The 27,541-nt window shown below is 40.6% G+C and overlaps 1 long non-coding RNA gene and 1 other non-coding gene across 2 annotated transcripts in view; both read right to left on the reverse strand.

Moving 5' to 3' along the window:
- Nucleotides 1-27,541, reverse strand: part of LOC125771505 (uncharacterized) — a 117,134-nt gene that overhangs the window by 59,849 nt on the left and 29,744 nt on the right. Inside the window, exon 2 of the long non-coding RNA XR_007419316.1 lies at nucleotides 11,391-11,481. This is a non-coding gene — a long non-coding RNA (uncharacterized LOC125771505). The remainder of the gene's footprint in view (nucleotides 1-11,390; nucleotides 11,482-27,541) is intronic.
- On the reverse strand, nucleotides 7,599-7,671 carry Trnak-cuu (transfer RNA lysine (anticodon CUU)). Its single transcript has one exon. It is a non-coding gene; the product is annotated as a tRNA-Lys (tRNA).

Below are 27,541 nucleotides of genomic sequence, written 5' to 3' on the forward strand. Positions count from 1 at the left end.
TGGAAAACTTTCGCGAAAGCTCGATCATAACTGCGCATGTGACGTTCACGGTGCATAACGAGCAAAGGATGACTATATTCTCCCGGGAAGTTGTTTTCTTCCTAATATAAAAAATACACCAAAAACGCTTCAAAAATTTGTTATGTAAAAGTAAGCGAATTTTCTTTCTACGGTCGAAGAAATTTATTTTCCTCTAAAAACAAAGATCATATCAAAAATAATAAAATCATTCCAACAAGTGAAACAATTTGCTGTTTCGCATACCGGTGCTATACCGCCACTAAACTATTATATATTATTCTTTACTGCTCTTACCGTAAGGAAGAGCCACCCTTAATCACTTTCAACGCCAAAAAAAATCGCAACTCGTAGCAACTCATCACCGAAAAACCGACGATGACCATGACAGGGCATGGTACCGTGTAACGGTGCATGATCAGCGTGATTTTATGGCATGCATTTAAAGAAATGACACTTACGGAGGGGGGTCGTTCCCCCACCCAAGACACAGGGTTGCATCTTCACAGGGTATGCACCCAGCCAGCCACTATACACGGTCAGCTGACCAACAGCTGTTGATTTCCTAATTAAATCACCGAGCAACAGCACAATGGTGCGTTAAAAGTGTTAAGAGCTACCCGAGCGATTTCCGCGTGGAGTTTTTTTTTGTTTTTCTGTTGTTTCGTTTTGCGCGAGACGCGACAGGAAGAAGCGTTGCCAGATCGTAAAGAATCAAATTTGTGGATAAACTTCAAATGTGTGTGTGTTTTTTTCTCTTCGTGTTTCTCTTTTTTTTAAGCTTCTTTTGCTGCTGTTCGCTTTGTTTATTTCATTTCCCACTAACGAAGCTCAATGAGCCGTACCACGCAGAGATCCGCGGGGTCAGGGGGGTTGCATTATCCAAGTGCCTGAAAGCACAAATATAATCCCTCCAAAACATGTGCCAGCTTGAAGTTTATCATTTATAATCCCTATCGAATGCAGACAAACAACAAAAGCTGAATGTTCGAATGGAGCGCATCTTTGGTAGGAAATAAAAATAAAAAAAATTCCACCCTCAGAAACAAACAACACCCCGTGAAGGAAAACTGCATCACGCTGATAGTCGGACGATGGAACAACGGGGACCCCGCTTCACACATAAACGGAGAGTTCCCCTCCGCGGGAGGAGGAATCGTACAAGACTGGGGTACTGGGCAGCCGAAAGAAAGCAACAACAAAAAAAGCACCAATAAAAAATATATAAAACTATTTAAAATTTTTACTTGGCCAACCAAGCGCGGAAACAAAATGGCTCTATAGAAAACTTGTGTTTGCACGGCATGGTCCCACACAGAGATCGGTCGCCATGGTACGGCCATCATCTACCACCCGCGTGAGACGAATGTGGGGAAGTTGTGGTTTTTGGGGGGAAGACAGGGGAAAGAGAAAATAACAAAACAAATGCACGCAACATAGTTTACAACATTGCGGCGTGTCGTGCGGCGTTTTGTGTCCATCGGTGCCATTGTTTTTTCTCGTGTGTGCGAGACGTGTTCTGGTCCTGGGGGTGGGCGAGGAAGGTTTTGTGAAGCCACACCGTGAAACGTTCGGATTTTCAATGTCTCCACGCAACACCCCCTTCCGGGGGGAGGGTGTTTCCCCACCCGGCCAATCGAAATGGCAATTTGTTACAGGTGGAAATCTGCACAAAGGGAAAGGTGAATTAACAGTGGAAAAAAACGCGACACAAACAACCACACATATGCGGTCTCACACCGAAAAAACAGCTCAACATCGAATTGGCTATAATATTTTCTTTTATTTGCACTGCACATTACTGTTATTGTTTTTTTAGTGCAGCAGAAGCAGGAGAGGGTGGTACACGAGAATGTGAGCGCATTTGGCCACTCATTTGTGGCATGATGCACCGGGTAATGCATTTCCTGCGCGTTACGAATTAATTTCCCCTCCCCCGCCGGGGGCCCGGTACAGCTTTAACAAACAGCACGGATATTACGAACGCAGCGATCGGTGCAACTTGATTCACTTGTCCACACCTCGAAGGCCGGACGTTACAGTGCGTATCGAGATGGACCGGATTTCGTCCGCACGTCCACCACGGTGCATCGAATGGCGTTGCAAACATGATTGTCAGTTGTGTGCAATGCCCTGATTGCGCCAATAAAAACGACGGGCTCCCATTAAACGGTTAAATCAAGTCCCCCCGGGGGGGAGTGGAACGCGGATATCGGCAAACAGTTTTTTTTGGGGGAAGGAAATTTTAACCTAATTGTTTTATTGCGTAGGAAAAACAGCTGTTGATTCAAGACAATCAAGGATTGTAATGTCATTGTATTTTTAAATTTTATAACATTGCATTTATAATGTTCTTCTCATAACTACCTCCTCAAATTTCCTCCTCAAGGATCCTTCTCAAATATTGTAGATTTGAAGTTAGTATTCCAACTGAAAAGTTAACACGCGTTCAATTGCATTGAAAATAATGTAAAAAATTGGTTTGTAAATGAACTTATATGTTGATGTCAGTTCATGTATTCTCTCGATAAATGATCAAAACTCGAAGATTTAATTCAATTTTCAATATTTTGTAGGAATTCTCATACTTGGAATTTATATCCCATACTAGACACTAGCGAGTCACAGAAGAAATCGGCATAAATCTCTTCCGTGCATTTGAAATTGAAGATTTCAAATCTGACATTTACTTGTACTGTATATTTTCTTTATAAACCAAAACGCATAAGCGCGTGATAAGGATGGAGGACTCATGCCCCATCAGGAAGATGGTCGTCTACGACCCGTTCGGTACGAGACGTAGAGGAGCACAGCGAGCTCGTTGGCTGCATCAGGTAGAGTCGAATCAGTCGGAGATCGGATGCAACCGTGGATGAAGGACTATAGCCTTAGACCGAGTTTCCTGGAAACAGATTGGAGACCTGGGAATGTCTTCAGGACGTGCTCGACCATTAACAGGCCAAGAAAGAAGAAGAAGAAGGATATATCCAGTTCGATTATTGAAGGGTGAACTTGATGCTGGGACGATAATTTGTATAATAAAACTTAGTCACATAATAATCCTCTGATCACCACTAATTTCTGTCAATGCATAAATTAATTATTGAGGAGTTGTGAATCATTTCGTCTAAAAGGCATTAAGGTATTAATAGTTTCTGGATTTCGTTGAAGATTAGCTCAAGTTTAGTATGTTTTTGTTACAATAAATTTCGCATACAATTTACCCTAATATTCCTTTAAAATTTACAGTAATATTGGGAGTTCTGTATGAACATATGAAGACACAAGCTACAAGCTCTATCATGAAATCTTTGCCCAGCTTATACAGTGATATAATTCTAGCAAGATAGACAAATTCGAGACAGTTCTTCTACAAGAATATATCAGAGTCTCGTTGCTAAACTCTCCACTTATCCAAATTAATATTAAAAATCAATTGAGCTATACCTAATCCATGTCCAAACGTTAAAGAACCACAACACAGATGTCAAATATTGCCTCATCTACAGTGTCATCTACCGCTTTAATTAAACCGTTGCACACACGGGAAGTTTTCCTTCATGTTGCCAATTAAAAGCCCTTGCACATCGTGTCCTCGACCTACCGGGGTAAACGGCGCTAGCAATAAACGTTACGAACAGGTGAAATGCATTAACACACCCAAAAGGAACAGATCTCGATCGTTCCTACGGACAGATACCGCTTGCAGGTACCAGGTAAAGCAAACAACCGTAGGTCAGCGAGTCTCAAAAGCAAAACCCCGTAAAGTGGGAAATAACTCACACACCGAATGAAACTGCGAAGAAACATTCCATTGCTAGAGCGCCCGGAAGAACCACCGTAACGTCACCGTGGCAAGGACCTCGGGTAAAGCCAAAAAAGGGGGAATTAAAATTTTTAAATTCGACCTCATCGAAGAACCGTCTCATCTACGTCATTAGCCAAAGTTATGAAAGGAGGAAAAACAAAAACCGCTCCGTATCGTCGTAAATGGGGATGATAAGCGAAAGGGATCCCTTTTGCTGTTCCGGCTGCTACCGACGATGTACGATGACCTCGAAACGTCGTCGACCTCAATCTACCGAAAACCTTTTTGCAGCCAAAAAACCGGATCTTTAACGGAAGCACTTCGCAGGACATACCGCTGCAAGGATAACGCGTGCGCGCGCGCGTTCACTCGCGTCCTTTGCTTGCCACCACACAGTCAAAAGCATTGGCAGGTGCAAGTGTCGTTTCCCCTGTCCGGAATGGTCTCTTTGCGTCCTTTTTTCCTTGATGCATTATATTTTTTAATTAATAATGATACGGTTTGCTTCCACGGTTGCTTTCGGTCATCATTTATCCTTCGTTCTTGAACTTCTACTTCGACGGGGCCACACCGTTACCAAGGTGCCAATTGCCGGAAGGAACGATGAGTGGCGAATGCGAGTGACTTTAATAAATGACTTCGTAGCCACGTTCGTTCTGCCGTCTTGGGTTTCGCTTTTGACAATCGAGAATAAAACGGTCCAGGAGTTAGTTTTTTGTTGGCCTCGCTCGTTCCATTCCACTCGATCGGGAGATTACGATCGCTCGAAAGTGGACCCTTCCAGTGCTCCCACAGTGTCCGCAGGGGGTAAATACCGTTCACCCCAAAGGGTGATACCCAGCACGGAAAGAGGGAGGGTTGTAGATTGATATGGTTCTTTCGATGGCTCATTGGCTCGGCTGCGTGGTCCCTAGCGGTCAGCACCGAACCGGAACCGGGCCACGGGAACGAAACGCTCGTGAAGATGCGTCCGACCAAAAAGGCAGAACATCGGCAATTGCTGATCGATATCAGTGGTAAAGTAGCGTTGCAACGATCGTGATCGTCGTCCCGGTACCTTAAGTGTGTGCTCAAGGAAACGAACCTTGACGCGGGCGCCAAGCACGATACGCAAAGGGAATGGAAAAACAAGCTGCATGTTAAGGGTCGAAGGACAAATGACATAAGACCATGTGCAATTGTACCTTATAGCAGTATTGGAAGGGTAAGATCAAGTTCTTAAATTACAAATAATGTGAAAAAGGCCTTTCACTAAAAACAAAGAATATTAATTTTTCAATAATTTTTACAAGTTTTTAAAGTTTAAAAAAAATTAAATTAGAAAAAAGTTATTAAAGTAAAGTAAAGGAAATAGTAAAAAATAGTTAAAATTTGGAGAAAAAAAAATGTTTTGGTTTTTGCACAAAAATCGATTAAAATAAATTCTTCAAGCTGTTCTGTACAATGGTAACAACCATGTTAAAGTCAAGTTAATGTTTTTTTTGTTGCTCCTTGCATCTTTTGATCCTTCGCAAATCACTGCCACATCATTGTCACCAAACACTCATCGGCAGAACGCTGTCAACAACCACATTAAGGAGTAAAACTTTTTCCCTTCCCGGCCGATTTTTGGATTAGACGAATCTTTTTCCCTTTTTTGTCGCCTTTTGCCTAGATGTGGGGGTTTGCCCTTTTAAGTATAACGAAATGCAAATTTATCCTATCCTACCTTTTTTTTCGTGGGCTTTACAAACATAAGATACAACTTTACCAGACGCCTGTTCCGGTGTCACCCTAGATTTCAAATTTTGATTCAAGGATATTTTTTTTCTTCAGTCTTTTTCCTTAGTTTTTTGTCTTCTGTTTAGAAAAGAAGGTGAAAAAAAACATTCTTGCCTCTGTTCACAATTTAAGCTGTCAGTCAACGATCATCAGGACCCGATTTGCTGATGTTGAAGTTGATAAAGCGTTCGGAAGGGTAAATAACCCGAAAATGCTTATCTAACCTTTCAACCAAGCCCGGAGAAGGTGTTAACACTTACAAAACTAACGCTTTTTTTATCCAAGATAGACTCTCAATATTAAATTTGTCTTTGTTTTATAAATTAAATAACATATTACCCTCAAAAACGGACAGTTGCTGAAATAATCAATCAAAAACTAAACAAGCTACTTATACGATAACCTCAAGCAATGAACACATTTTCGCTTTACATAATTATACCATGCAGAATAGTTTCGAGAACCACCGAAAAAAACAACCAATTCGGTGGTTTATATTCTGCTTATCCCCCCAAAAAAACCCATTTATTCGTACCGAAGCTATAAAGCTACTATTTTTATATTCTACCCAAAAAAAGTTTATCCGCAATGTTCTGGTTTTATGTTTATGTCTTAATTTGTCTTGAGCCGCACTGGTTCAACAAGATGCACCCGGCACGCCCAGTGTGTGTGTGTGTTTGTGTCTTGTATTCGCCATCAAACCGCAAATAAAGCCTACCGGAACCAGTGCACAACTGGCAGACAATTGCTCATTTCATATTTCCATTTTTACTGTAAATTAAAAAAGAGGTTAAACGACGCCTTTTACGGCCGTGTGTGAATGATTCTCACGCCGGGGGGAAAAACCATTGCTGACACGGATGAGGGGCAAGAATGTGGCGGAAAAACGAGTGAAAAGGAAAAATCGTAAACCCGCTAGACACTTTGGTGTACAAACAAGGGCCCTCACCAATGTCGAATGTGCGGCCGTATATAGCAAATAAAAATCAAATTAGAAGGATAATATTCCGCTCGTAAAGCGTTTGTTTCGGAACCACTACAAAACCAGCAACAACGAAACAAAAAAATCCCAACCCGAAAACGGTAAACCAGTGGAAAATAAAGGCATGCTTAGAGGCGTAATCTTCCAAAAATAAAAATACTTCGATACGGCCACAGTCATGGTACCGGCGTATCGTGCTTGCTGCATACGATTGAAGCAATTGTGCGCCATCGTTCGCGAGAGTTGACCGAGGAAAACCCCCCATGAGTAGCAGAAGTGGAGCCATCGCCAAGAGATTAATAAAAATTTTATATTTTACGATCAAAGTCGATCGTAAAAGCGACCCAATCGGGAGAGGATGGGAGCGTTGTGGAACGGGAAAACATCAACCGAAATCTCTAAACCCGCAAGCCGTAAACCTCGAAACGGCATAAATTGTATCGCGAGCATAAGGAATAAGCACAAATTAATTAATACTAAGCGCATGGACCATTCGCGCCCATTTGCCGTATGGGGCTACAACCCAAAATCCTAAATCCTCGTTTGTAAATTTATCCGAACAAATGTACCACATATTACCACAGCTACCAAGAAAGGAAAACCACGGAACACGCCCTAGAGTTGCCCAATTGTTCCAATAGCCCAAGGACACCCGAAGACTTGTGATACAGAAGGATCGAACGAACGACGGATGGAGGTAGGCTGTTTTTGCTAATCTTCTCAAAAGCTTTTTATTTGCCGTCGTACTCATAAAATGTCCCTTTGCTACCCTTTTTATACCGTTGATAGTTTCTAATTCAATAAAGATAGTGCCATAAATTCTTGCCGCAGATTTATTGCCCATACGTTTGTCTCAAGGAATGAATTGTTTCCTTTCTTGTCATATATTTCGATGGGGTTGAGTTTGAAGGGAAAGAAAATACTGCGCAAGATCTTTGTATAGAAAGTTGTTTTTAATATTATTTTAATATTACAAAAAGAATATTTTTCTAATAAAATTCAATAACTTAAAAAAAGTCATCTCTCGATCGCCCAACGTGGGGCTCGAACCCACGACCCTGAGATTAAGAGTCTCATGCTCTACCGACTGAGCTAGCCGGGCTTGTGTGGAAGAGCAAGTCTAATAATATCTTTCAGTCGGTTTTCAATCTTCAACGAAACCATTGACTGTCGATGAGTAAGTTTTGCATCGCACAATAATCATTTCCTCTAATTAAAACACACTTGTATAACGTCTTCAAAACACCCAATCATCGCATCGGATATCAAGAGGGTATCACTTGATAATCATAAAATTTGCATCCAGCATTTTTTTTCTTCGGTGACCAAAGCAAACGTTCTGGAACTCATACCCATCCCCCCCAAATGGGTGCTTTTGATGTATGACATCTGATTTTTCATCGTGATAAAAATGAAACATTACACTGAACGCAACCAATTACAGGTTGGGAAGCCTGACTGGGGCCCACCTGATGATGGTTAGGGGAGTCATAGTGCGTTTATTAAAAAATGTATGAAATCTTGAAAAATATCATGATCTCTTCCCTTCACCCTGTTTACCCGGTTACGGAGGTACTTCAGGGTATTGGTAGCGGTCTAGGTCTGGGTGCGATGTTGCGTGCGTAGAAACCATCAAGATACTTCAAGCCACAAAGTCACAAAGTTATATTTACCAAAAGGTCTATTGCCTAGAGTGTAAGTGTTATTTAAATTTCTTACCAACCCTGGTTTTTCATCCCTTGTTGGATGTGGTTCTTGCTATACTTTTTTCCAATTTTTTGTTTTCTTGCTTGTACAGACCAACCACTCGGATCAAGGTGAGAGGAAAATCTTCAACACACACACACACACACACACACAAAGTAGCAAGGCATATTCGTTATCTTAGCTGTACCTTTATCGTGTTTTAAGCCCAACACCCGAGAGTAGTGGGCAAAAAGTTCTTCACAAGCATTTGGAAGGAACTCTTCCAAGGGTACTTCTGTAAATGAACTCCACTTCAACCTCTAAGACTTCAAAGATGTCAAAAGAAAAATGAGACTACCAGGAACGTCATTAACCGCAGCCAACACTCGGAATAAGCGGTCCCGTGGATGGTCGAATTAATTATCACAATCGCAGAAAGACTTCTGTGAAGATAAAACACATCCTACACATCCTGGGAAAAAAAAACCTTGAGGAGACCGTAGCTGCATACATTTTGTGGCCGTGTGCAACATGACAGGGACGTGCTTATCGGGCACGTTTCCGATGATCATTAATGTAATGGTATGTACATGTAATCCGCAGACGGGAATCCTTGTTGCACCAAGAACTCCGTCTCCTGCTGGTATCGGGATACTGACTTGTGACATTCCAATAATTTCCTTTCATCCAGGAAAGATCGGGACAATGTTATGCTGTTTGCGCTAACAAACCTGCCTATTGGAAGGTTTTTGAGAGGATTCTGGTGGTCTGGTGGTCGAGTGGACTTAAACACATTAACCTCGGAACGATTGACGAATCGAAATGATAAGAAGTTTTTGGGACTGGGAACTAGACGTGGCATCCCACGTAAAAGACCCCAGCAAGTGAAGAGATGAACCGAGAAGTTAAAAGGAATTTTCTCCAACGAATACCCAGTGACTTGGGTGGAGGAGAAGCGAGCCAATGGATAAGGAACTGGTGCGGGAAAAAAAGGAAAAACACCCACTCACTCACAGTGAGAGAAACAGCTTCGATGCAATAAAATTTCATGAATTATTCAACAGTGATGGGATATTTATTTTTCTTTGTTAGGACACAAACACCGACACACACACGTGACTGTTGTACCGAACCCCCGCCCGGGCGGAAGTTGGGAAGCTTTCGACTTGAAGCATTTTCCCGTTTTACTCAACTCCTTCACACGCTAGAAAGTGGTTTTTCCGGGAAATCGGTAAGCTTACTGTGTGCCATCCAATGTGAGATAGAGGAGCAACCGGAGAAAAAACACACAAGCGAAAATGGACAATCTGGGAATGGGGAAATGGGAAACTTCATTCGATTCTTGAAGGACCCAACAAAAAAAAACAGAAGCGAAACACAAACGAATACTGGTCCCGGATTTATCTGTCCCAGAACGAAAATCATCAAGACGATGATGATGATGATGATGTGATAATGTTGTGTTGGATGTTGGAGACTCCGGGATTCACTTAAGAAAATGGGAACAAAAACCACGTCCGTCCTATCAGCCCTCCAGAGCTCCCCGCCAGCTTGTTAACGGTCAGTTGAAGTTAGTTTCGATCATAAATCATATCCATTATATCCTTCGAGCCGACCGCGCCCTACCATCGTCGATGTGTGGGATAAGAAATAGAGCGCAACGAATGGCACCGATATCCTCGACTGGGGCAAGACATCCTGTCAAACCGTTCCCGTTGCCGTTACGTCATGTTGAAACATCTTTCCCAACCAGATGGATTCAGATGAGCGGAAAAATCATTATGCAAATGCATCCATGAAAGGAAAACCGACTACAAGTGACAGCTTCCTCGAGCGAAAATCCATTCGCCGGAGTCACAGAGACTCGTGGGGGGTGAGCTGTGGTCCTACTCGTCCAAAAACGGCAATGAGGTGGAAGAACACACATTTTTTCTTCTCTTCCAAAGCCCAGTAGTAGCATCGAGTTGACGTACATTTGCTTTTAAATAACCACACCGTGTCAACGGCTGTGCGACATAATTCTAATTGCACCGTCAAACGGTTGGAAGGACCAACAACGACCAAGCGTAAAAAAAAATTATACAGTAATGAATTACTTAAACAACATGTTTGAAATGCTACTCGAGACGGGAAAATTCCAACAAAACCCAAAAAACAGAAACAAACAAAGGAATGCACACCTTTCTTTCTTTCTTTTTTTTGCTTTAGGTTATTACTCTCGTTCTCTTTTTTAATGGAGAAAAAATGGTGTCTCAAACAAACAATTTTTAAATCCTTCAACAGAAGGAGAAAACAAACGTGGCACCAAGAAGTGGGAACGGAAAATTTTCATCATCGAAATATACTCGTTGCATAAATTTATCATAATTTAAAATACTTTTTCCTGCATTCGGACGCGATTTGGTGGTACACAGAAGAAGAAGAGAAAAAACAACAAGCAACAAAACGGATAAAACAAACTCTCTTCAACAAGCACCATTACTTGTAAATTTTGCGACTAAAAGAAAGAAGAGGACCCGTGGCTTTTTTCCGTGTTGAACCGTGTGTCTGTCCCACCAAGGATATACCGGAAATGGTTGCCCGTTGGCACAAAGTCAACAAACACACAGCTCAGTACAGCTTTGTGCACCATCGTAAACAACTTGTGCAAATGTTGTTACACTTTTATTTGCTATCTTTGTTTTAACCCCTTTTTTCTCTTTTTTGGGGGTGAAATTTTCCATACGGTTCTCGGCAGGTCATTTTTAGAAAGAGAATACAATTTTTTAAAATTATATTTGCTAAACAATTGGTTTTCAAGTCTTGAATTAAAGCAAACCTAAAGTGTCTTAAATGTTATTTAATTTAATATTTTCTTTACCTTTAAAAAATACTTTATATTTCAGTATTTTTAAATTAGCAAATAATTTCTTCTTGGATGGAAAATTTTAATTTGTTACATGATAAAATTGAAGTTACATTTCAGTTTTATTCTTTTGACTGACCTTGACATTCATGCAGATAAGTGACCGTGATGGTTAGGCGAGGAAACCTGATTTTTAATAAACATACTTTTTTTTATTAAAAGGATCCCCTTTCCTCGCACCGTATCAAATTACCGTAGGAAATGATTCTTTCTTTTAATATAAATCCTACCTTAAACTACAGCTCCAAGCAGACATGAATCCCTCTTTCACTCTCTGTGTGTGTCTGTCTGCAAAACATACGGAACATCGTCGCACGCTCTCTGTGGAAGGAAAAATTGAATATTTTAATATTTTAGATCCAGCATAAAATTACAATCATTATTATGATTTCGTCCTGCACTTGAGGTCGCATTGTCTAAGGTGACGACCGACTGCTTGGCAGTTTCGTTGATACTTCTGTAAGCGTACAAAAAAGGGGCGTAAAAGCCAAGTGGAAATTGTCTCTCGAAATTTTCCACCAAAGTAATAAGCGTGTGGATGTTTATGGCGATGATGAAACGAGTGTATGATGAGCTAATGAAAAAAAACAGTAAACGAATTGTTTGTCGTTTTCCAAGAAAGAAAAGTTTCCATTTGTTTTATACGCTTCTTGGCACAAGTTGGGATTTTATTCGACTCCATCAAAACCAACGAATCAGTAAGGGTAGTATCAAAGGTTCTTAAAATTACCTTCAAAATGTTCCAGGATATTAAAACGAATAAACATTCCTGTACGTACAATCGACAGCAAACAACATTCCAACCCCAAACAAAAAAAAAGCCGAACAAACGAACACCGGACCATAAGCGATACTATCGTGGTGTGAATTTGTGAGTTGATAAAGTTGATCTTGATGTGAAAAAATGGAGGGAGAAGGACGCTTATTTCCTAATTTACATGCCTAATTAATCTGGACCCGTACCCGGAAAGGGAAGCTAAAGGGTGACCCGTGAGGACTCGTGGTTGGAAAAGGATTACAACCACTCAAACTTCCACTCAACAATAAGCAAACGAAACGAAACAAAAAAATCGTAAGACGGTAACGATATCGCCACACTTCGACATAAATCAAATGAAATTAAATATTTTGTTGTGCTACCACTTCTAATCAGGAACCAGGCTGCGGGTTAGGAAATTGGAGGATTTTTTCGGAAAGGTTGATCAAGACATGGGTTCCATTTCCATCACGCAACAGCAATCACCATCGGTTTTGTGTTGGTCTTCATTTCCTTCTGGGGTATTTGTAATGAAAAGCCGATTGAATGGTGGTGATAAGGTACGAGTTGCAGGTGTATACGGTGCCACACGCTGGATGCGAGTGGCAGCGTAATTTGCTAACGAAACAGCTTCATTTTATTGAAAGGAAGAATTTTTTTGATTAACAAAAAAAATGGATTCCTTGTTTTGCAAAGGAACATTCCTTAATCCTTACTTTTAATTAATTTTATTTAATTCAAAGCAGAAAAGAATCCGGCATCAGTGATTAATACGTAACAAGCGTAACGTAGCGAATGTGTTTAATATTTTTTCTGAATAATTTTGCAACTAAAGTCACATTTTTTTCCGTTACCGTGTCACTGTTGAATTATAATTCATCATACAGAAAATTATACCTACAATAGCTGTTTGCTTTTCTGACAAGTGGGAACGTTTGATTTATTCGATCACTGAAAACCATAAATTTGGCACATTTCTTTACGCGTTGAGTGGGCACGTTTCCTGTTTCCAAACGTCCAAAAGAAAAATCACACAAAAGCTTAAAAAAAATCCGTTCACTATTGCTGTTTGCACGCAAAAAGTAAAATACGGTTTACACATGAAACAATCACCAGACGGGGTAGACGATCGTGCAAAAGCTCACGTACATACACCGCTGGCCAGGCATTCTAGATGATGATCTACATGGTCGACGTTTCCATTCAACACGTTCGGACACAAATTGATGCAACATACTTGCATGCAAAGTGACAAGTGAGACGTTTTCGCTGCATCATTTCGTTCCGCGTCGCATACTTTTGCACGCGCGGCAGCAGTTAAGAGCACCGTTAGGTAGGGTTGACATATACATTCGATTTATGCTTTGGTTGTGTTTTAAGATAGGAGAGTTGGTTGTTTTAGTAGAAGAAAAAGTGACACCAATTATTAATAATTCTATTTTTTTATGGATGATTTTCCGGCAGCAAAGCCTTGACTCATAAAACAAAATTTTTATGTAAAAAAATTGGATTAAGTTAAGTGTTAAAGCAAATTTATTGTCTATACTCGAATTAACAAAAAAATTGAAAAAAATGAAGCTTGAAGTCACGGTTGAGCGACGTCCAATTCTTCCACTGTATCATATTATGCCTTCATGAGGACGTCCTCAAAAGACTTTACGGATTAGGTTGTCCGGTGTCATTCTAATGACATGACTAGGTCATCGAAATATGACAACTCTAATACGTTGTAAGATAGGGAGATTGTTGTACAAAACCCTCAAACTGAAAAAGTTTCTTTAGACAGAACGATCGAAGGACAGCCAGCACTCCAGTTTGTAGTTCAACAAATTTGACCTGAGATTATTGATCTTTTGGACGACTTCAAGAGTTCCATCACATGTCTGTCTAATACCCCTGCATATATCCGAATTTGTTAGTTTGATAGATTGTACTCAACAGAATGAGCAGATCTTCGTATCAGTACCGTTGGTTAAACTGTCTTTCACTGTCATTTAATCGCTTTTCAATCCTTAACACCCCTATTCATTATTCTTTCAGCCAGTATTGCTCAACTAATTGTGTACCGACACACACAACGCACAATTTGCATGCGTGGAATGATCCGTGCGGTGTACGCGCAAGAAAGGCCCAGATCATCTTACCGAAGCTTACGATCCGCCCATCGATCATCGCCGATCGTCAGCGCATGCGTTCGCGCGTTGCACACTTGTGCAAAAAAAAGCGATCTTCAATTTGTTCAATACACTAGCGTACAAACACGGTGGTGCGAGGTGCGTGCCCCATTCAGCCAACCAACGCACCGATATGCTGCGATGCATTTTAAGCATAACGAGCACATGACTGACACATGGCTGCATGCGTATACCGTATACCGTCATCATCATCATCATCACCATCCTTGCATAGCTTTTTTTTCTTCTTTTATTTTCGAATAACACCACAACATTTTGTCTGGCACGTTTGTATGAAATATCGCAAAACGGCTCGACATACAAGCCGCTACACCGATAATGCTAAACATTTGCTATCGTAATTATTTGCAATTATTAAAAGAACCGCTTTTGCGCGAAACGGAGCGATGGTTTCTCCGATCTTGATTGATGTATCACGTCGAGGTGTCGGAAAGTGGAGCCTAACGCCACTATACATGGGAGGATGCATCGGTCGACGCCTAAGCCATGTGTCTTGCGAGAGTTCTTTCTTCGACCAAAAAAAAAAACAAGAGGGGCCTCCAACAAACCGTTCCGCTTATCAGTGACGAATGGTTTTTCCTACTCGTTACACATTCGCGAACACAAAACCCACCAAATGGTGAACAAAAAAAAAACGCACCACTCTTGAGACGCTCATTAGCGGTAGGCGTATGGGAATGGTGGTGAACGATACGCGCATGCACAACGCGCCTGTTAATTCGTTGTGCTCAAACATCTTCAAAACACATGTTTCCAGCCCTGGAGACTTGCGTGCCGTATGGGAGTACGGTGGAAAGGTTGGGGCGGGCCAATTTTCTGGCCCAACACGATGATTGCGACTGTAACCGCTTCTCCAGCGTGGTGCGTTTCTTGCGTTATGTGTGATGCGTTTAACCTGCATCCGGTACTGGAAGGTTGGGTGTGAAATTGCAACATACGCAAAGTTTCCACTCAAAAGATGGCGTGTAGCACTGAGGGGAAAAACACATACATGCATTCCGGCCTGTTCCGGGAAAGCGTTGACTGTGGTTGAGGGATGAGTACATACTGTACAAACCCGTTAACAAATCGTTAGGCTGGGCAGACCAAACTGGAACACTGTACATTGAGTGATTAGCAAATTGGTAGAAAAAGTATGTAGTACATGTAGCTGAGCAATTACTACTAACAAAAACATGGGTTAAGACGCTCCACAAGAAAAGAGAAGAATACTAGTCAATTTAAAAAAATATACATATATCATATGATTATTTTGGTCTCCAACTCTCGAATCCTCAAGAAATATCACTCGATGGAAAAGTCTTCTCATGTACAAAAAAATCTTGTACAACTACAACAATCTCTTGAAGTATAGTAAATCTGAGATCCTCACTAAGATTGCTTTTGACCGTCCCCCCGTAGCAAGGACTGACTATCCGGCTACGTGGTAAAAAATAAGTCTAGTAAGCCAGAAATGGCCGGCGTGACCTGTAAGGTCGTTAAAAGCCAAGAAGAGAGAGAGATCTTCGAAATCTACTAACTACTTGTCATAACTGATTTGGAGTAATTAGACATAATGCCCAGTTTGTAGGAAGTTGTAATATCCCTAGAACCTATTCAAAAACCAAGAATTTTAATCAGGATTCTTTGGATTCTTTAAAACAAAGTTCGAATGTTTTTATGATCAGAAATAGACATCTTGCTTGCAGAAGAATACTGTAGCTTATCTAGACGAATTTCTCCAGGTGATTGCATCTTCAAATGTTTGGGGTTTAATGTCTAAATCCTGTTACATAAATCCTGTTCTTATTCTTAGAGTATTCGACTTCTCGAGTGCCTTAGAAAGCTTCAAGGTCTTAAACAGTTTTGGAGCTAAATGAAATTTCTATATTCTTCTCAAGTAAAAAGAGCAATTGGGGAAATGTAATGGTTCTTATGTATCCTCTCTTCCCATTCAATACATTCCATTGAGGTGCACGTGCCTAAACGCTGCCTGGCGATCCAACATTCCTGGTACAAAATTAAACCAATTGCCATAAAAAAAACAGTTCCACAAGTTGTCAGCCATCCCGGAGCAGGGAGACTTATTTTATTGGTTCGCAGCGGTTAATCAATTTCAGCAAACGCTTCAAACCCGCTTCTCACTTGGTAACGGTCACTAGTTTACATAAATCTTGAACCCGTTGTGCTCATTGCTCCACCAAAAAACAAAAGATGTGAAACAATTCGCCAACCAGTGCTTATCCGTCCTTATACTTACCTCCTCAAAAAAAAAATTTAAAAAAATTAAACCAATTTGCCAACGTTCATCACCGAGCAAGGGGGACAGTTTTTGGGGAGGGATGGAATCGACGCGACCGGCCAGCAAACATAAACTTCCCATTTTAATGGCACACTAAATACACAATTTTAATCCAACGCGGTCTCCGGCTGACCGTGGCTACTGTGTTTTTTTTTCGGGGGCAAGATCACCAACAGAAGCAGGAAGCGAAGCAAACTGTTTTGTTTGCTTGTTTATTTGCTTTGTGGGAGTGTGTGTCTTTGAGTAACGACGATCTGTGCCCGGATTGTTGCTTCTTTCGATTACTTCTTGTGTGCTTTTCGGGGTTTGTTTGTCTTTTTGTTTCAACTCACATTTGGCCACGGGGTTTGGAACCGCAACCGTTTGGCTGGGTTGTGAATAAATTGTCAAGTTATGTGAAATGAATACTAAACTAGCGTGGTCTGTTAGGCGCGTCCGTGCCATGAGCCGTGCCGTGGCTGAACTATGGTTGATGAACGGGAAAGATTCATACGAAACTGTAGCATGTGAGCTTTTGCTGTGTGAAGCTTCAAACTGTAAGGCACACTGGTATGTGGGTGTATTTGCATTTTAGTTTTATTCTAAAGCACCTACAGGAATGTATCCATTTCATAGACATTGTGTAGAAAGAGTTTAATCATTTGAGATTTTTTTTTTATTTCTTTTGAAAATTTTCTTCTAACCAGGCAAGACTAAATAATAAAAAAAACTCTTCCCTTCTTCTGTTAAAAGTATAATATTTTTTTGCACAATTTCTAAAAATCAATCCCAAAACTGTGAAACGATCGTTCATGTTACAAACCACGCTCCACGGCTACTGATTTGTCCTTCAAACGTACCACTCTTTTTGACACTTCCGTTTCACAAGGAAGGGAAAACTCTACACATCGCGCCCATATGGCCATGGTGGACGACAGTTTCGTGTGATGAACGTCACCGATACCTCGCGCACGGACAAGGCGTAAGCCACGAAATTGGCAATGAAAATGCAACAGCCATACGGTATGAATTGCATACCGATTTTCCACTGACGTGCAGTTCAATTGCACTTTTGCATGTTGGTAAACACTTTCGGGTCGCACACGTTTCGGCCAGTTGGAAGGTAGTGTTTTTCAATGAGGTGAAACAATAACAAAAAAAAAACGAAAAAAAAGGCCAATACAAGAACGAAACCGTGACTCGGATATCGTTTACCGTTTCAATTTTCCATTAAAACTGCTGCAACACTTGCAGTGGAAAAAATCGCAAAGGAGGAGAGGCGTGAGAATAGATTGAAGTTTTGAAGGAAAAGTATAGCTTTAAGGGAACAAATAGTAAAGTGTATGTACTATTTTCCTTTAGAACTTCTTTTTTTCCCTCCGTATAAAGAACAGCTTAGTAATAATCAACCAACAAGCGTAATGTTACACTACATTTGCAATTGCAATTAAATCATGATGAATCACTTTCCACGCTAGGCTCATTACAGCTCTTTTCCTTACCCACATTCTCTCACAGGGTTCAAAATCCGTTCGAACCATCACTCAATTAAAATGTCATTAATATCATCATAATCTTCATCATCATTCACCACACATATGGTGCAACATATACAATGTTGCACGAAGAATAAATCACTCCATCGTGAAAATTGTTAGCTGCACCACCACATATGGTCTGGCTTTTTCTGCTATATTTACTCAAGCATGCATTCATCTTGGATGAGTAGGTTTTTTTTCGCAAAAACTTTTACCCAAGTACCTTTAAGCTTGCCCACAACGCACGGACGAAATGTTGGCTGCAAATGCCGTGCAACACTTTTCATCTCCACACACCCCCATCCAATCGCCCTTGGGCTTAGGATTGTAGCATTAATTAGGAATTAAATGATCTGAGAAATAATTGAGATACTTTTGGATTTCCATCGTTGTGGAAAGGGAAAACAAAGCTTGGCCGGTATTTTGGTTCGTTGGTTTGTGGTTGTACGGTTTTGATTTCATTAGAACGTTTCCGGTTCTGTTACGCTGCGTCTAGCCACTCTGCTGGTAGAGAGGCCATTTTCTTCTTGGTATGCAAGTGAAAAAGGGTGGCTAAGGAGAAGAGTGGGGACTTATAAATTCGTTAATTAAATAGTCACCTTTTGCTGAAGAAAACTTGCCAAAAAAGGGAGTTTTTCTCTCTCGCGCTGCTCTGCTGGACTGTTTATTTCCTGCATACGAACCAACCCTTGGGTGGTTAATGAACCGGAATTGAAATAATGAAACAACAGGGAGAACAAGGGAAAAAAAGGTTAAAAGATATTTAGCCTTTTTGAGTGTAGTTTTCTATTCTAGCATTTTCACATACTTTCCGCTTAGTACCTACGTCCCAAAAACACTTTACACGTCGGTGGCCTTTTACCTTCCCCCCAAAGTAGAAGGCCTTCCGTATACCATTAGCACATGATTATGCTTTCTTTTTAATCATCTACCGAGCTACCTTTTTAGCTGATTTTCTACACATTTTGTGGTGAATTCATTAGGTTTTATAGTAGATTTTTGTTAAAATTTTTGGATACGGTACCCCTCACACATCCACATTTTCTACTTAATGTGGATGAATATTTATCAATTAAAGTAAGCAGAAAAAGTAAGTTGGATTGTTGTAGATTTTCCCTTTCCAAACTTCCTAAGCGTTAGCGTGGAACTACATGATGTAATCGCTGTTATCGTAATCTTAATTTTTGTATCAAAAATAAAAACATTACCCCACCAAAAAATATGAAAGCTGTGCCAAAACATTTTAACATAAATCAACTAATTTATGTTACAAAAATGCTCCTTCAAATACTTGGGTATTGCAATTGTTTTTCTCTTCGTTTTGTCCTTCTTTTTTACCCACCTCCTCCTATCGATTACTAATGATTGTCCACTGGGTCCATAAGGTCTCTTTCTGGCCTGGTCTAGCTTTGCTGTCCTCGTGGCAGCATCCTGCTTATCTGCTCAGGCTGCCAAAAGCAACTGCGCAAGCTCGAGACCAAGACGGGAGAGAACCCGCTTCGCTTCGAGAATCGATCGAAGTTCGGGTTAACGCATCACGGAATCAGCTGCCCGCTGACGGAGGCTGGATAAATAATTTATGAAAATTATCGCTCCATGAATTGTAGATTATTATTTTTAAGCAAAACTGAGCAAAACGCTGGTTTTGCGGTATAAAAAGTGTGTCAAAGCGTATACAATTCATTCGCACCACTGTTTTTTTTTTCTTCAACTTCGAGGTCATCGAAAACAGTAAATCCCCACAACAAAATCAAACAATCTCTTCCCAGCCTGTGGGAGCTTTTCCTTTATGCCGGAGAGCATACGTGCAAAAGCTTACAGAAAGGATCGACGCCGTTCGATTGGATGCTGTTTGGTGCTTCTGAAATGCGCATATGCAATTCCTTCAGCAAATCGCTAGCGAGAGGATACGGTATCATCCCTAGTAATCGTAGAAGGCGGAGTACCTGTTGCTAGTGCTAGAAGTAGCGGGAAAACAACTAGCTACTATAAAACCCCGATGAGAGCATGCTCGGGAAAAGTTTCAATATAGTTTTGAGTAACATCTTTTGGGTGGTTTTGGGAGTTTTTGGTGGAAAAAACCCACTCTTCAAAAGTGAAGGAAAAAAGGTGGAGCTTTGTCGAACGAGTTGCCTATTCATCTTCAATGTCTAAGAAAAAAAAACTCAACAAAAAGAAAAAATAGAAAAATATTCGCGGTGTGTGAGAGAAAATCCTAACAAACGGAAAAAAAAAGTACGAAATTTATTACCTCCAAAAAGGTAAATAAATTTCATCACAAGAAAAGAAAAATCACCTCCACAAAACATTAAGCTTTACTTCGAGAATTTCCACCGCACACAAAACAAATGACAATTTACAATGAAGAATTGCACACTTTCGCGCGCTTTCCACGTTAATAATGTGAAGCAAACACCAAAGCCCGATAAAAAAAAATAAAACAAAAACCAACCATCAGAGTCGGAATGGTTACACACTTTTTTCAAGTTTCAAGGATTGGGATTATGATCATAATTTTGAGGATTTATTTGCGATTTATTTTCGCACAAAAAAGGCGAGTGATGATGAAATGGATCTCGTGAAAAAAAGGGGGGAATCAAACCAGTAACAGTCAGCGGTACCAAACAACAAAACCGTCGCTAGTGGTGTTCCGGATTGGAACTTGTTGTTTTACGGGACATTAATTTACTTTTTTGAAGAAAATTTCATAATTCCACCTTTCCACGGGCTTGTAGTGGAACAGAAAAAAAGAGGCAAAATAAAACAAGAAACAGGAAACACAAGTCTCTAATCCAAATATTAATCGTCATCTTGCGTTAAGCTGGGGTGAGACACATGAACGATGGGCCCACTTCAAATGGGAAAGCTTCGCGCGAACTTTCCTCTGGACAGGGGGACGTTTGTGAAACGGGGGGAAATGCGTGGCATAAATTATGTAATTAACAAACTATAAACTTAAAGAACGAAACACCTTCCAAACTTTTGGTCTCTTTTTTTCTTCCTTGGGGGGTTCCTTTCAGTTAAAAAGAAATGTACGAAAACGGAAATAAAAATTGTTAGACGATCTACCTCACTGAACCACAGCTCAGCTTCACCGCAGCCACTTTTTCGGGGGCCAAATTCAGGCCATTCCCGACGGGTGAGTGGCAAGCTGGCTGGGTTCATGAGTTCCGTGTTACACTTTTATGGACCGCCATAATCCGCCGTCACTGTTGTTGAGCGGGCCGGCGTCATAAAATGTCGTGTTTAAAAAGGGTTTAGTCACTATTTACTCTACCGCTTTAGGCCGTTCGCTTTCAATGGCACATTCGGTAATGATTACCAGACCTTTTGGTGGGGATTTTTATTCTGGCCTACTCACCGAACGATTTGTTCTTTTTTGCGGGAGAATCTGCTAAAAGTGCCTAGTTAAGCCCGCGAAAGTGGTTGCGCTTATCGGGCACGGAAATCTCTGCGCCAACCATGTTTCATACGCCTAGCGTTAGAGCTTATAATTGTGTTTCCGTCAAGTTATGAGCGATCGCACAAGAACATGGATTAATTTGGAAGGTTGCGTTGCGGTTACCGAGAGGAAGGCTTCTTAAGTGCACAAGATTATAGTTAACAACTTCCGGATATTGCTAGTTGCTTCATCAACAGCGTTGAAATGATTGTTTGTATTTGTTTTGTTTAACCTCTTTGAAGCTACTTTTAACCAACCTACTCTTATGGAAGGAAAGCCCAATTTTTCCAAGGATTTTGTGTATTTTCTAAAAATGTCTAGAATGTCAAGAACAGCAAAAATTATTGAGGATCTTCTCAAAATCTTCGATAATGTATAGAATTTTTTTTTTGTTAAACAAAAAGTTGTAATAAGGAACTTCAGGAAAGCCCATAATCTGATGTCTCTCACGAGTGTAACTAAGTATTTTATTTGTTTCATTCTCATACTACTTTATCTCCTATTTCCAAGACTTCGGAAGACAGTGCCAAGACATAAAAAAGCCCCTTCAACGCAATCATCGACGCTAGTTCCGTCCTTGGGCGATAGTTTCGAAGTAGTAAGTAGCAACGCCAAAAAGTAAAACCAATCTTTCCACTAAAGATGCTGTATATCTTTCCCGCTTTTGCAACGGGGAAAAAAACAATAATTGCTGCGTATGCTTGCCCTTACCTATGATGCTCCACTACACACCACTTTTGAGGGTGAGTTTCTCTCCCCCAAAAAAAAAAAACTTCACCATTCGATGCGTGTCCGTTGGCGGTTGTTCGCATCTTCCTCAGCAAATCTCAGCCGATGCCGGACCAACGCTATCTTTCTCTCCTTTGCGCTGCCCACAAAAAGGGCCCACCCCGACTGGCCAATGGAGACTATGCGGGTTGTAGGCGTTCCGAAAAACCGACCATCATCATTGCAGAGGTCGTCGGGTAGCTTTCAGAAAGCGATATTTTGATGAATTTTTTTTATTATTTAAAATTTATTTTTCATTAACTTATTGCAAAAGTAAGCTCTAAGTCTTGAAAGTTCAAAAATAAATAAGAAAGAAAAAAGGATATATTTTTCTAAACTTGACGTTATTTCAATTAGAAATACTTGAAATTGGATATTGGAATAATACGGCTCTTCCAAGAAAAAATGATAACAGTACAAAAAAGCAATAATTTTGTACTATATCTGGCAGAAAAGTACCTAACTTTAAATCGTAAAGAAATTAAAGTTTCTGTTTGAAGTTGTAAATTTCATTTGCTGACTCTGAACATTTGATTCTGAAAACTGATTCTAAAAAAGAGTATTTTTGAAACGGGTTACAGATTTCAATTCTGGACGAAATTGAAGATCTTAATACTGGTTGGTCCTTTAACTTTTGACAAAAAACCGGTTAATTTTTTATATTGACAATATTGCTACCCGAACTTACAACAAAACAGGAGAACTCCAACTTAATCTTTCTCACTTTAACGCTCGAACTCAAGTTTCGAATTTTAACAATCGCACAACAACCACGAAGGGGAAACGAACCCTGCACCGCAAAGCGCCGATGCACGGAAAAAAGGCGTGGTTGACGAACCATCAGCCAACGGAGAAAAATAAAAACAGGTTGCTTTGATGCGTGCACCATGCAAAAAGGTGAGCAAACGTAGCCCGGTGAATTATGTGTGTTTCGTTGTATTCGATCACTTTTTGAGTGCACAGTTTTCTGGTCACAGTTAAAGCAAAACAAACAAAAAAAAAACCCTTTATACCCTAACACTAGCACATGTGCACTCTTTCACGCTGCCAGTAGTGGTCGTGCGCTTACTAGAAATCGCAAGGGTAACTCCTACGCCACCGAAGGGCGTATTTCGTTCCAAAAGAATTGCATCTCGTTTTCTCGTGCAACACATTCCAGAATGCATTTCTGGTCCACAGATGCACAGCTGCAGCGCGCGTTTCTTTTCTTTCACCAAAGTCAACAAACAAGGAGAATTCCCGCATCCTCTTCGGTCACCCCTCCCGGTTATACCCTTATCTGTTTGGTGCAATAACAAAAAACCCTCGCGAGTTTCCCTTCGGCTCGCAAAACATCGAGGAGGGCGAGATCCTTGGCGCTTCGTTCGCTTTTTAATTTCATAATTTATTACAATCTTAACAGGTCGTAATTAAAATGATAATGATATCCCAAGGAGTGGAGCGAAAGTTACCCGGTTCGAGAGTTTACCGTCCGCTTCCGGATCGTTTTATCGTAAAGATGGATATGAAAATAAGCTCTTGCTGAGGGTGCCTTGTTATCTTAAATATTTTTTTAATGTAAAATTTACACTACTTTTTTAAACGCAATTCGGGAATGCATTTATATATTACTATAATTTGTGTTTAATTTTTCAATACTTATAATGAAATTAAATAATTCTTTATACTGCCAGGCCGTTATAACCCTGAAAAAAATAAAATTAAATAAAAATAAATATTTGTTTTTTTTTAATTTCAAAAATATTCTCAATATAGCAGACAAACTCCAAAACTCGTCATGATCCTTAAATTTTCCCACGCCAATAATCACACTGACAATAGCTGTTATATATTATCAAAAAAAAAAGTTAAAACCCCATTCTTTCTTACAACTTCACCTGTCACCTGTCGGTTGATGTGGTGTTTTGTGGAGTATTTTACAACCTCGTCACTTACGCCTTGCTTAACTAAACACCCTTCCACCCCCCCGGCGAAAAGCGAAGTTTGGCTTCATGCAAAAGGATCCGAGAACGCCAGGGACAACGAAACAACACGATATCCCGACACCGACCCACCTCACCCGAACGGGGGTGGGTGGGTACATGATCCATGCCTGATCCCCTGAAAAAATAAACATCTTAATGAAACATCAGGTGACTGCGTCTCCGAAGATTACCATAATTAACACGAAAAACCGAAAAATAAAACAAACTCATTAGAATGCAAATGACTTAAGCTTTTTCGGGGCTGAAAACCGAATCGCTGAAGCTACGCGCTTCAAAAACCCATCATATTTGAAAGTGAGTGTGCCGAAACAACCCCCCAACCCGGGTGTGGGGGAAGGTTCGCTGTTTGGGGGGTGAAAATTTGTTTCCCCTTTTTCTTTTCCCTCACCCCCGTTTCCTGAGTACCACATTTCCCAATTATCAAAAAATCTCCAACCACACACCCGTACACAAACAGGAATGTGTGATTTTTGTGGTTCCATTCCCTTATCACCTCATCACCATCTAATCTTTGCACCTTCGCACCTCGTTGAAGATATCATATCTGCATACACCCACCCACACACAATTAGGGACAAGAAAAAGGTCGCATGTAAAAAAAAGGAGAACTACCGAAAATGATGTTGAGGGCGCCTGCAGTTGACACCCAGGAACAACGACGTACCGGTTCGGGGCAATATTATGCAGATACCCATTTCACTCCGGTAATTCTTCTATTCCTATCCCCCCAAAAAGGGGAGGGGGGAGAAGAAAGCTTAAGGCAAGGGAAGAGAGTCAAGAGTGGGGTTTATTCACATTTTCCCACGGACTAATTCACCAGCGGATCATCCGCTACAGAATCCCGGCCAACATTCTCCAGCATTCTCCAACATCCTGGGTTCTTCGGTAGCCCATTTAAGCCGCATTTGAAATGCTCGAGAACTCAGTAGCAGTGAGTGCTTTCCATACCTCGGTCCAACCCAAGCCCGGGTACTGTGGACACACTTCGTCACAGTGTGAAAATTTTAATTAAACTTCGCCAAAATTGTGACACCAAATATAATTAAACCCAGCTCGGAACTTCTACGGCGGTTGAGCCACAGCTGCACTGGCGGTGTTGGGAAATGGACAGTTTTGTTGGACAAAAAATGGAAAAAGAATAATCGCCAGTGCAGCGAGTTAGTTTTGCATCAAGTTTAAATCGATTCAACAACATTGCAACAGTTTTCAGTTTTTTTTTTTGTTGAAAGGATAACCTTATCGCTTGAGTTTCGGAAATTCCCACGGCTCTTCCTTCCTGGTGCTCTGCTAATATTATCCTTTCGCATAAAACCATGAAAGTGATCTCAGAATTGTTGAAACATTACTCTTCCGCTGAGTGTTGTAGGTACGTTTGTCAGTTATTTCGTTCCTAATTAAACTTAAACAAATTCAATTTAGTAACTTTCCGTTTACATAACCCCCATCCCCCTCCCCGCCTAGTCACTCTGCAATAGAATGTACAAAATTTAAATCAACCGAATAGGAAACTTCCTTCGAGGAAGCTCTAAATACTGTGAGAGAAAATCCACAAAACTTTTTGGCTTTAGATTGATTATAAATTTAGTCCCGACACGAAACAACCGAACACCTTTAATCATTGAAATCAATGCAAATGGATATTGATCGTTACAAAATTACGCCGACAGGCGTACAAACTTTGCCATTCTAGTTTTAACTTTCTCTTAATTTCAACGCCCCAAAATGAATCCTCCCACAGCGACTCAAAAGCGTAGTGAAGTTTTGCTTACAAAATTGTATCATTTGCAATAGAACAAGAACCTGGAGTTTGCTTTGTTCTTTACCCAAAAAACCACCAATTCAACCCTGGATGAGCGGTTTAACTCGATTAATCAACTAATCATCAAAACGCTCGAAAGAAAGTTGGAATGGTTTTCCATCAGAACCTCCACAAAACTAAGCTCGCCGTTGGCAAAAGCCGGCGAAACGAGCGAATTTCTTTTCGAGGGTTGTTGCTTTAAACTTGGAAGAATTATTTAAATTGCAAAAAAGGATGAAGAAATGTATCTATCACCACCTGGAGAGACACGGATACACTGGGCATTTCATATTCTACCACCGTTTAACGATACCTTGGTATGGCCTCGGAAACGATAAGGGTTTGGACAAGGTTTATATATATATTATTTTGTACCTTTTGTGATCCAATAAATTGTACTTTTCGGCCATGTAATACGATGATTTACGCTATTGAGCGCTCGGATCGTTATTAACAGCAGTCAAAATGGAAATCTAAACCTATTAGGACATTTATTTTGTTGATGAAGAATTTTATTGGAATGTTACAGAAAAATCCTTTTTTGTAATAGAAAAAAGGATTTATTGTTAGCCGTAAAAAACACTTCCGCAGATGTACAATTTTCGCTTCACAAATTAATTTTCCCACCTTCAATCGTTTCACAAAAGGAAGGACGTTTACGACCCTTACCTCGAGTGGTTACTATTATCAGTCGATTTACCAATACCAATACAAGCAATTAATTAATTGACTAATTTTCAACAGCACTTCACACAATCGCAATCGACCATCAAATCACTGTCCGTAAAGGGGATTCACGAAGATGAGATAACCGGACCAAAAGGCAGTTGTCTCTTACCCCACCCTTACTCTGGTGGACAGTAAATTACACCACAAAAACCGTAAAACCACAACTGTCACATTCCATTAAATCACTCGACGGTCTCCGGTCCAATCAACGATAAAAGCCCTACGCGTCCGGTAGATTGCAAACAATGTGTGTTTGTGTCTTGGTGACCCTTCACAGCCACAATGATGTGAACAATAGTTTTAATGGACACTTACGACCGAATGTTAGTTTTACGTTAGCGTTAACCCCTCAAGCTTCATCGTCATCGGGAGCAAAATGTAAAACATGGCAAATTAATGGCTTTTTACCAGGTTTCACTTTGTCAAATTTGACTTCGATCGTGACCGAAGGGATGACCCTTCGGATTGCATACTACCGTTTGGAGAACCTGTCCCTTCTTACCAGTTTTTTTTCCTGGGATGGGTAGTAAATTGTTGTCCATTTTCGATTGATTTTTGTGTAACATGTGTAAAGCGAACAGAATGATGATGGTGCACTTAGAGCGGCCAAGTGTTGTGGTCTAGTGTGATTGCATCAGTTCCTCTTTAGCTGTTGTTTCCTTCCCTATGCAACGATACAATTTGGGACAATTAATTAAGCAAATGCATGATGAATCAAAATTGCTTATAAAAAAGTAAATAAATCTTCTCGTGTACGAGATGATTTGTTAGAAATTTGTCTTAAAATGCAATCTTGAAGAATAGTGATGGGCGCTCCGAAGGGCACTCACGGCTCCGGAGCCGGCTCCAACCTAACGGCTCCGGAACCGGCTCCGTTTTCAGCACAGAGCCTATTCCAAACCCACGGCT

Source organism: Anopheles funestus, chromosome 3RL, assembly GCF_943734845.2.
Source record: "Anopheles funestus chromosome 3RL, idAnoFuneDA-416_04, whole genome shotgun sequence".
NCBI lineage: Eukaryota > Metazoa > Arthropoda > Insecta > Diptera > Culicidae > Anopheles > Anopheles funestus.